Raw genomic sequence first — 12,401 nt, 5'->3', positions numbered from 1 at the left:
AACTAATTAATCAAAGACTATAGACAATAATTGAGAAATTACTAATAGTTGTACCACAGGTAACACCATTCGATTTCGGTGAGGAAATTTTAAACGCTGGCGACACAGTGTCACTGACATGTACGGTAGGCAAAGGAGATTTACCTCTAAAAATCCATTGGCAGCTGAACAATGAAGTTTTAAACTCTGGGAACGGCATCCTAATTAATAGAAATGGAAAAAGGATTTCAATTTTAAGCATAGAGAATGTGCAGCACGAGCACATTGGCAACTATACGTGCATTGCTGAGAACGTGGCAGGTCGCAGCAGCCACAGCGCTCTACTCAATGTCAACGGTACAAAATTACAATGAAGCACGATAGCAGTATATAAAAATATTTATTTCGCTTTTATTTGCACATTTTATTTATCAATGTTATCTTGTATTTCCTACAACGTCCAATCATCATAAAAATTCCGTACTTAATATTAGAAACAACTTTTTTTAATACTCAGTTGCACCACAAATAATGCCCTTCGATTTCGGAACGGAACCTGTCAACGACCAAGAAATGCTGGTCGTAACTTGTACGGCTAGCAAAGGGGACTCTCCCTTCATAATACAATGGTATTTCGATGGAAAAATATTAAGGTCAGGGGAAAACGGCGTCGTACTTGCAAATTCGAAAAGAACCAGCCAACTCACTATTGAATCCGTCAGTCATCGCAACCAAGGGAACTATACGTGCCTGGTCAAAAATCAAGCGGGTTCAGTTAACCACACCGCGGAGCTATACGTCAACGGTACATCTATTCAATTGTCTTCATTAAACTCTTATTTTTTTCTTCCTACATCCTGCAGTTCCCCCTCAAATAAAACCCTTCGATTTTGGCGAAGAACCAATAAATGCCCAAGAAATGGTTTTGGTTACGTGTACTGTTAACAAAGGTGATCAACCTTTAACTATCGATTGGTATTTCAACAAGAATAAAGTAAAATCTGGTAGTACCGGAATCAATCTAATGAATACGAAGCGCTCCAGCCAACTCAGCATCGACTCGGTCAGCCACCAGAACCAAGGGAACTATACGTGTGTCGTCAAAAATGAAGCCGGTTCAGTGAATTACACTGCGCAGCTATTTGTTAACGGTATCGACTTAACAATCCCTAGCTTGTATTTCCGTAGAAAGTTAAACATATTTTCTATTTATATCTTTGGCATCCCACCCTCTCCTGTAACTTTGGCGGGGCATAAAATACTAATCTTAAAATCATTTTAGAATTTTTATTGTAATCAGTAGAATATGCTAACATTAATTTCAGTCGCACCGATTATTACGCCTTTCGAATTTGACGAGTCCGTTTTCTATGGCGAGGGAGTTCAAGTGATGTGCCACGTGCCTAAAGGAGATAAGCCTCTAACCTTCAATTGGAGTTTCAACGGAGGAGATGTGAGTTCGCTCTCCGGATTGAACATCATGAATGTGGGTGACATGGGCTCAGTCCTCATTATCCCCGCCGTGACCGCCGCGCACTCCGGCAATTACTCGTGCACCGCGGCCAATGTGGTCGCCAAAGCTAGCCACCTCGCCACGCTCAATGTCAAGGGTACACTACGCCGTCCATGCAATGTGCTTTTCGTGTTTAGTTTTACCCCCACTTTATCCCTCGTATGCCAACAACCTATAGTTTATTATAATTTATTAAACAATCTCTTGCAGTGGCACCGATCATATCCCCTTTCGAATTTGATGAAGCTGTATTCTACGGAGAAAGTATTCAAGTAATGTGTCATATCCCTAAAGGCGATATGCCATTAACCCTTAAATGGTTATTCCGCGATCGCCCTCTAGAGAGTTCTAACGCGGTAACGGTCACAAAAGTAGGACATCGCTCATCGATATTGGCTATACCATCTGTCACTGAGAAAAACTCCGGAAATTACACTTGCACAGCGTCGAATACAGTTGCGAGCACAAACCACACTGCTATTTTAAACGTCCAGGGTATACTTTATTTGTTATTGTGTGTATTATTATTTTGTTTTTGTTTATTTACGAATTCCCTTTATTAGTTCCTCCGCACATCGTTCCTTTTAATGCTGAAGAGCCGGTTTTTGCTGGAGAATCTATGCAGTTGAACTGTCACATCAACAAGGGCGATGCACCTATTTCTATAACATGGAGTTTTCACGGAAAAGATTTATCGTCGCATCAAGGAATAACGACAATGAAGATCGGGCAACGGACGTCATTGCTGACTATAGCTAGTGCCTCCGCGAGCCACAGCGGAGAATACGCTTGTCACGCGAGCAATCATGCCGGCCTCGCGGTCCATTCTACCTTGGTCAATGTACACGGTACCTCCCTCCCGCTAAACTTTCCTAGCCTTCGCCGCACGCTGCACGCTTACTTATATAATCATACGGCTTTCCAAATTAACAGCAATGCCACATATCGTACCCTTTGAGGCCGACGAGTCCGTGTTCGCCGGAGAATCGGTGCAACTTACGTGCCACGTCTCAAAAGGCGACCTGCCGCTCGATATCAAATGGCATTTTCATGGGTTGGATAACTCGTCATCTCACCTGGGCATAATGACGACAAAAATGACGTCCCGCACGTCCTTCCTATCGATCGCGGCGGCGGGTGCCGGACACAGTGGCCGCTACACGTGCACGGCCACCAACAGCGCCGGCATCGCCAACCATTCCACTGTCATTAACGTCCGCGGTCAGTCTTTTTGCGTCACGCCTTGTGTTTGTCGCTGCGGCTTTTTACACGTTTCGTTATGTTAAACGAATACGCATGAATTCTTTTAACATAAAATAAAAGCAGCGTCTTTCAGTTTTTGTTTGCGTTCAATTTTTTATTCCTTTTTTATTTTACGAGACTTTTTCCCGTTCTTTTTAATATGAACTCCATTATAACGTTAAATCGGGGTATCAAAATCAATGACAACGAAAACATACAAAATAAACTGCTTTTTACATTAATATTTTATAAAATAAAAGTCAAAATTATGTGTACAACAATCGGTTCTTCTATTAATCAACGTTTAGGTATATGATATAAGATCCACCGTTATAATTTCAACATGTAAGCCATTTCTCAGTCCTACCGCACATCAGACCTTACGAATTGGACGAAGCCGTGTTCGCGGGAGAGACGGCGCATATCGACTGCTACGTATCCAAGGGAGATCTTCCCCTCAACATTACTTGGAGCTTTCAAGGAAAGCTGGTGACCGATAAAATGGGTATAAAAACAACAAAGCCCAGTGCGAGGGTTTCGATACTAGATATACCGAGCGCCATGGGCAGTCACAGCGGCAACTACACTTGTACCGCAACCAACATGGCAGGCTCTGCGAACCACACTGCCGTACTCAACGTTATCGGTATTACATGATAAGGATCGCATTGTGCCTGTCGCTTACTTATATATTTAATTCCCTTTATAACCACACCCACAACGTGTGATGACGCCAAATATGTAAAGCAATATATCATAAGTTTCTCTGCTTGTTAAATAGGTAATCTCTATTTATATTTGTATCACATATGGTAATGATTATCCCTGTATTTTAAAAATTCTAACTTATTGTATGAACGTAAGCTTCTTGCGAGACATGATTTTCTAGTATTTAAGGAAGCTGCGAGCACTCTGCCTTGTTTACATGCTTTATTTATATGCATATGCATTATTTTACAACAGTTTTGCCCCAAATCCACCCGTTTACGTTCGGCGATGATCCGGCCAACGCGGGGGACACTGTGGGTGTACAATGCATGGTGACCAAGGGCGATGCTCCCATCAGTATTATGTGGAGTTTGAACGGTAACAATGTAAAGGATATTCCGGGAATTACCGTCACCAAAATTGGTCACAAATCTAGCAGTCTGTCCATAGACTTGGTATCATCGATACATAAAGGAACTTACACGTGTTTAGCCTCGAATCAGGCAGGCCACGCTAATTATTCGACCGAGCTAGCGGTTAACGGTAAATCGGGTTTACAACTATTATTAATAGTATTTATTTTATAGTAGTTAGTTCCTTTCCCTCCTTATCATCCAATTTAGCCCTATCAGGTTGTAGAATGAAAAAAAAAACGTCGATTAATTAATTTAACAGTCGCACCACAAGTTACACCGTTCGATTTCGCTGAAGACATCTTAAACGCCGGTGACACAGTGTCACTCATATGTACGGTGGGCAAGGGAGATCTACCGCTTAGCATTCACTGGCTACTCAATAACGAAAGCCTAAACTCTGGAAACAGCATCCTTATAAATAGGAATGGTAAAAGGATTTCAGTGTTGAGCATAGAGAATGTGCAGCACCAGCACATCGGCAACTACACGTGCATTGCTGAGAATGAGGCTGGTCGCAGCAGTCACAGCGCTCTACTCAATGTCAACGGTACAACGACAAAATATCAAGCACCAAAATTTAATTTAAACGTATAATTTTGCTTCCATTTTCAATGCTTTTTTTTGTATCCTATATTATTTTCCCAATTTCTGTCCCCTATCAACCGAGGAAGTTTGGAATCCAAATTGCGAGTATTAGCGATTAAAAATCTTTTTCTGTTATTTAGTTGCACCGCAAATAATGCCTTTCGATTTCGGAACGGAGCCCATAAACGACCAAGAAATGGCGGCTGTAACGTGCACGGCTAGCAAAGGGGATTCTCCGTTCACTATACAATGGTATTTTAACGGGCAAATCATAGAGCCTGGCGTTAACGGTATTGTACTCTACAACACTAAAAGAACGAGTCAGCTCAGCATCGAGTCTGTCAGTCATCGCCACCAAGGAAACTATACGTGTCTCGTCAAAAATCAGGCGGGCTCGGTTAATCACACGGCTGAGTTATATGTGAACGGTATATCTATATAGCTTATACTATTTCATTTATTTTACTTACTGCTTCCTTTCTAACCTCCTGCAGTCCCTCCGCAAATAAAACCCTTCGACTTTGGCGAAGAGCCGGTAAACGCCCAAGAAATGGTTTTGGTCACGTGCGCCGTCAATAAAGGTGATCAGCCATTAATCATCGAATGGTATTTTAATGGAAAGAAGTTGAAGTCTGGTGATACCGGAATCAGCGTTTTGAATACGAAGCGATTTAGTCAACTCAACATGGATTCAGTCAGCCATCAGAACCAAGGGAATTACACTTGTGTAGTGAAAAATGAAGCCGGCTCAGTGAATTATACTTCTCAGCTGTTTGTTAACGGTACCCCCAAGAAGAATCTCTATAATCTATTTCTTTTATTTTTTTATAGAAGTGTTGAATAATACATTTTTAAATTATTTCATACATCCTATTCCTATCCATTACTTTGTCGGGACATAAAGCTCGACACTTTGTGTGATAAAAATTATTGGTTTAAACAAGGTTATGCTAACGTTACTTTCAGTCGCACCGGTCATTATCCCTTTTGAATTCGACGGTTCCGTTTTCTATGGCGAAGCAGTTCAAGTGATGTGCCACGTGCCTAAAGGAGATAAGCCCCTAACCTTCAAGTGGAGTTTCAACGGAGGAGATGTGAGTTCGCTCTCCGGATTGAACATTATGAATGTGGGTGACATGGGCTCGGCTCTCATTATCCCCGCCGTGACCGCCGCGCACTCCGGCAATTACACGTGCACCGCAGCCAATGTGGTCGCCAGAGCTAGCCACCTCGCCACTCTCAATGTCAAGGGTACACTCCGCCGTCCATGCAATATGCTTTTCGTGTTTTGTTTTACCCCCACTTTATCCCTCATACGCAAATAATGTCCAGATATTTATAATTAAAAAAATATAGCACTGATCACCCTACATTAAATGCCTTGAAGCCGGATTAAACTAACAAAAATCACTACACTTTTTTAAGAAAATACGTTGTTAGTTAAGCTGTCACTGTGGAACCGTGTATTAATCCATTTTCGCGTTTTTTGTTTTATTTGTATAAGAAGAATTAACATTTCAACACGTCCATGAAATAATGGATTTCTACCTTACTCAAACCCCTAGCTAAAGTTCACTTCTCTCAAAATTTGACTTTTAAATCGACAGTATTGCCTTACATCGTACCCTTTGAGGCCGATGAGTCCATATTTGCCGGAGAACCGGTGCAGCTAACATGCCTCGTCTCTAAAGGCGATCTTCCCCTCGATATCAAATGGCACTTTCATGGAAACGAAAATGCATCATCTCATCTGGGCATAATGACGACAAAGATGACGTCCCGCACGTCGTTCCTATCGATCGCGGCGGCGGGTGCCGGACACAGTGGCCGCTACACGTGCACGGCCGCCAACAACGCCGGCATCGCCAACCATTCCACTGTCATTAACGTCCGCGGTCAGTCTTGTTGCGTCACGCCTTGTGTTTGTCGCTGCGGCTTTTTGTACGTTTGAATATGTTATACGAATAAGCATGGATTCTTTTAACATGTGTTGAAAAGCTATTTAATTTTAATTTTACATTCCTTTTATTTTGGGTATTCTCTTTCCTCAGTTATGAAGTATTTAAATACGGCGTTGCACACATTTACATTGATATGTATACATCATTCATACCAAATCAGTAACACTGATTTGTGCATTCACAACTTAATAATCGAAGATGGTAAAAGAGTTATCGTCATAAAAATTAAACCAAAATTCATAATCGATATAAAATAATTAATTTTATTTTTGCTTAGTCCTACCACACATCAAACCATTTGAATTGGACGAAGCAGTGTTTGCGGGAGAAACTGTTCATCTCGATTGTTACGTCTCCAAAGGCGATATACCTCTAAATATATCTTGGAGCTTCAAAGGCGCACCGGTTACTCAAAAAATGGGTATAAGAACATCGAAACCTAGCGAACGTGTCTCTACCCTGGATATACGGAACGCCCTGGGCAGTAACAGTGGCAACTACACTTGCTCTGCCACCAATTGGGCAGGCACAACAAACCACACGGCCGTTCTCAACGTTATCGGTATCAAAATATGCCTATTTTAGCAGAATTAGTGCGTTGTGTGTTTCGTAGCAAAATTCTTCCTCCGTAGAACAGACCTTGTATGCACGGCTTTTGCTATCGAATAAAAAAACCTACACGTCCAAATTATAAAATCCACCATGAACCATTAAAAACTTAACAAAATTTCAAAATAAAACATTTTATTATTTGTTTTCAATACTTTTAGCTGCCATTACTTTATCGAAATCACAATCCAAGGAAAAAAAATCCCAGAACCAGAATTCAAACGCATTTGCGTATAATTTATTAATCTTTAATATTAACAATTTTTCAAACATAATGTCTTTCGGTAGTTCGTCCACAAATTATGCCCTTCGATTTTGGCACGGAACCGGTGAACGACCAGGAAATGATCGTCGTCATCTGCACGGCTACTAAAGGAGATCCACCTTTCGACATACTGTGGTATTTTAATGGAAAAATCATTAAGTCTGGTAACAACGGTGTCGTACTTACAAATACAAAAAGGACCAGTCAACTTACAATCGAGTCTGTCAGCCATCACAACCAAGGAAACTATACGTGCCTCGTCAAAAACCAGGCTGGTGCGGTTAACCACACGGCTGAGCTATTTGTTAACGGTATACACTGACAAATAATGTTTGATATTCTTAATTTTATTTGTTTCCGCCTCCTGCAGTCCCACCACAAATTAATTCCTTCGAATTCAGCGAGGAACCTGTCAATGCTCAAGAAATGGTTTTGGTCACGTGCACCGTGAGCAAGGGAGATCAGCCCTTAAATATAGAATGGTATTTCAATGGCAACAAAGTACATTCGGGTGCTCTTGGAATAAATCTTTCTAACACCAAACGAACCAGTCAACTCAGTATTGAATCAGTAAGCCATCAAAATCAAGGAAATTACACGTGCATAGTAAAAAATCAAGCGGGGTCCGTGAACCACACTACACAACTATTTGTAAATGGTATATCATAGGATATATGTATATAGTTTTTTTTATCTCAGAATCCTTGTAGAACTTGTGTATTTTTGATATTTCTTATTTTACCTACCTATCCCTTTAACTTGGTACTTTGCGGGTTACAAAATTAATATTCTTGGCTTATGTTTGATGCACACAATTGGTATGTATAATTCTATAACAAACTATAACAAACAAAAGATATTTGAGGAACCATAATGATAGGTTTTCTGTATATCATTAACGACAAATATTTTTATAACTATTTTTCACAGTGGCTCCTATGATATCTCCTTTTGAAATCGATCAAGCAGTTTTTTATGGCGAGAGCATTCAGGTTTTATGTCACGTAACAAAAGGCGATATGCCGTTATCGCTTAAATGGCTCTTCCGCGGTCGCCCGGTGGATAATGTTAAAGGAGTGTCAGTTTCAAAAGTAGGAGACAAGTCTTCTATACTGGCTATACCATCTGTAACTGAGAAACATTCAGGGGACTATACATGCACGGCTATGAACACTATAGCGAGCACAAACCACACAGCTACATTAAACGTTCAGGGTACACTTTTATGAGAAAATTTAAAGCTTTTGTTTTATTTTTAGTTTACTTTTAATTTCTTTTCCATCAGTACCCCCGCACATCGTTCCATTCGAGGCCGAAGAGCCGGTATTCGCTGGAGAATCAATGCAGTTAACGTGTCACATCTCCAAAGGCGATGCACCCATTGCTATAAATTGGAGTTTTCATGGAAAAGATTTGTCTTCTCACCAAGGCATCTCTACGACAAAGATTGGCGACCGAACATCAGTGCTTACAATATCAAGCGCGGTTGCTAGTCACAGTGGCGAATACTCATGTCACGCGAACAACAAAGCCGGTCTTGCGGTCCACTCGACTACGGTCAATGTACACGGTATCTCCCGTATACCCTCAATCCCCTAGCCTCGCCGCACGTTGCACGCTTGCATAATAATTACTCAGGCTTGTATATTATATTAACAGTGTTACCATACATCGTACCCTTCGAGGCGGATGAGTTTGTGTTCGCCGGAGAAAGCGTTCAACTAAATTGTCACGTCTCTAAGGGCGATTTGCCTCTCGATATCAAATGGCATTTTCATGGCTTGGACAACTCCTCATCACATCTGGGAATAATGACAACTAAAATGACGTCACGCACATCATTCCTTTCCATCGCCGCCGCGGCCGCTAGCCACAGCGGCAACTATACCTGCGTAGCTGCTAATAGCGCCGGCGCAACTAATTATTCCACTGTCCTTAACGTTCATGGTCAGTTGTGTACTCATACTATATAAGGCGTTTAACACTTTGGTTCAGCCTGCTGCGAATACTATGTTAATTGAATCAGCATGAATTCTATTAACATATATATTTAAACAGCAACCCCTTTTCGTTTCTGTTTTGTTGAAATTTAATTTACTCCTCTCACGTTTCTTAATTTTTTGTTAACACAGTTAAACCGAACATTTTGCCTTTTGACGTCGATCAAGCATTATTTTCCGGAGAATCGGTACAAATGATGTGTCATATATCAAAAGGCGATACACCTCTGGACGTATATTGGGAGTTTAATGGGCAAAGATTATCTCGAGAACTAGGAACTTTTTCAAGCGTCGGCGAACGATCATCTGTGCTGGTGCTACCGTCCGTGGTCGGCGCTCATAGCGGCAACTACACCTGCATCGCAAAGAACCGCGCGGGGACCGCCTCTTACACCACTATTCTCAAAGTTATTGGTATTTAACAAAATAGAACAGTTTAAAAGCGATTTTTTTAGCTGCCCTTTTGCACCTTCCAACTTTAAACATTCATTTTTGTTTTTTTTTTTAATTTAAGTGGTTCCGTACATAAACCCGTTCGAAGTCGAAGAGTCTATTTTCGCCGGTGAATCAATACATCTCACGTGCCATGTGTCGAAAGGTGACCGTCCGCTCCAAATTTCGTGGAGTTTTCAAGGACAGGAAATACCGTATCACAATAATATGGGAATAACTACGACCAAGTTAGGAGAGAAAGCATCGGTGCTTAGCGTGCCGACGGCAATGGGACACCACAGCGGCAACTACACGTGCACAGCGAGCAACCGCGCCGGCCGCGCGCACCACACGGTGCTAGTCAACATCCATGGTTCGACGTCGCTGCCTTCTTACGTTTGACTTACATTTTTGTATAGTACTATGAATGTCATAGACAATGCACGTTTAGATTTATTCTTAGATTATCTTTTTCTCATTTGATTAGTTCCTCCCCATATAATGCCATTCGAGATTGAAGAGTCCGTGTTTTACGGTGAATCGGTGCAAATGACTTGCCACGTCAGCAAAGGAGACCGACCGCTTGCTATAACGTGGACGTTCGAAGGCCAAGATCTGTCAACTCATGCGGGTATCAAGACGATGAAGATGGCAGAACAAACCTCCTTTCTATCTATAGATTCCATAACGGGGGCTCACAGTGGCAATTATACATGCATTGCGAGAAATAGAGCCGGCGAAGACAGATTTTCCACTGCTCTACGTGTAAACGGTATCTTAAGTTAGATATTCCAGCATGTACCACAATATATTATACATTACTAACATTTACAAATTTTCTTTGCTCAGTCGTTCCCCACATTAAACCATTTGAGTTGGACGAAGCGGTATTCGCGGGAGAACCTGTTCATCTCGACTGCCACGTATCCAAAGGCGATCTTCCTTTGAATATTATGTGGAGCTTCCAGGGCAGACCTGTAAATCGTAGAACGGATTTGAAGACGATGACGCTTAGTGCTAGAGTTTCCGTGCTAGATATACCGAGCGCTATGGACACCCACAGCGGCAACTACACTTGTACGGCGACCAACAAAGCGGGCAGCGCCAACCACACGGCCGTCCTTAACGTGATCGGTACGACACTCACTGATGCCCGTGATGCTTGTTTTTTGTTCAGTTCCTCCTGTCGTCCAACCCTTCTCCTTTGGGGAAGTCATGAATTCCGGTCAAGTCGTGACGGCGCCGTGTTCAGTTATCGAGGGCGATCACCCGCTTCGACTGCGATGGCTCTTTGACGACCAACCTATCAAACCGAAGTCCGGGATCACCGTCTTTAACATAGGAGAAAGAAGCGCCATTCTCAGCATCAATTCCGTAACTCACGAGCACGCTGGAAACTACACTTGTGTCGCTGAGAATGAAGCGGGATTACACTCGCATACGTCGACTTTGATAATTAACGGTGCATAAAATCGCGGTATTTTTTATATATAAATTTCTTTTCAACTGTAGTATCGTCTTGTTTTGTATTGTTTCGTTATTTAACATTTAATTAAACATCCATGAAACTTAATTCCAGTCCCCCCTAACATTCTGCCGTTCACTTTCGGCGAAAAGCCCGCCAATGTCGGAGAATACTTGCAAGCGGCGTGCACTATAAACTTCGGAGATCTTCCTCTTACCATTACGTGGATGTTTAACGGACAAGCAATATCGTTAAGAAACAACGATTACACAATAACCAACTCTAAGAGAAGTAGCTTACTTATAGTAGAGTCCGTTGACGCTAAACATGCCGGTTCCTATACATGCATCGGCGAAAATCGCGCGGGACGTTCGACTTATTCAGCCGACCTAATCGTATACGGTTAGTTATAAAGATAATAGTAGTCACCTGTTTTTTTGTCTTTTAGATAATACATTTTAGTTTTTCCAAGAGGTCATTTTCTGAATTCGTCGAGAATCGGCGGTAGCGGTTAACGGTAGACAAAATAAAATAGACTTTAAAGCAAATCTTCACTAGATCTTTTGATTTAACCAGAGCTTACGTTCAAGGAGAATGATTAGATTACTTCCAGAAGTAGTTCTATTACCTAGTATATTATGATATGAAATTATAATTTATTTTATTTATCAGTTGATACGATATTATTTGTAAAAATTATTGCTTCCTTCTGTTCCGATATTTATTGGGACTCTAAGTCAATACTATCAAATTTTTTGTCCTAGTTCCACCATTGATAGTGCCATTCAGTTTCGGGGAGGTGCCATCCAACCCCGGCGACACCGCGGTCGTGAACTGCGTCGCCACCAAAGGAGATCTGCCGCTAGAGATATCGTGGACATTTAGCAGCGAAACCATAGACTCGAGCCTGCACAGCGGCATCACGACGACGCCACTTGGCCCTCGCGCCTCCGTCCTTACGATCAACTCAGTGACCGCCAACCATCAGGGAAACTACACGTGTATCGTGCAGAATGCCGCGGGGCGCGCCGAGTATGCGGCCACGCTCATCGTCAATGGCACGTTCATTGAATGAATTTGAAGCGAATGAATGATAACGGGGACTAACATCACCAAATGCACAACAAAAGGATCCGATCCGTTCAACCTCACCGCTCTTTTCATATACCCACACTAGATGCTAACAAACTAAACAAAAATTGACTTAACATGAACATCTTTGGTTA

The 12,401-nt window shown here is 41.8% G+C and overlaps 1 protein-coding gene across 1 annotated transcript in view; it reads left to right on the top strand.

The window, feature by feature from the left end:
• LOC106714864 (Down syndrome cell adhesion molecule-like protein Dscam2) overlaps window positions 1-12,401 on the top strand; it is a 65,179-nt gene that overhangs the window by 37,126 nt on the left and 15,652 nt on the right. The gene's annotated exons all lie outside the window — the stretch shown is intronic.

Source organism: Papilio machaon, chromosome 7, assembly GCF_912999745.1.
Source record: "Papilio machaon chromosome 7, ilPapMach1.1, whole genome shotgun sequence".
Classification (NCBI taxonomy): Eukaryota; Metazoa; Arthropoda; class Insecta; order Lepidoptera; family Papilionidae; genus Papilio; species Papilio machaon.
The sequence above is the reverse complement of the archived record's forward strand: the minus strand, read 5'-3'. Positions and strand labels throughout refer to the sequence as shown.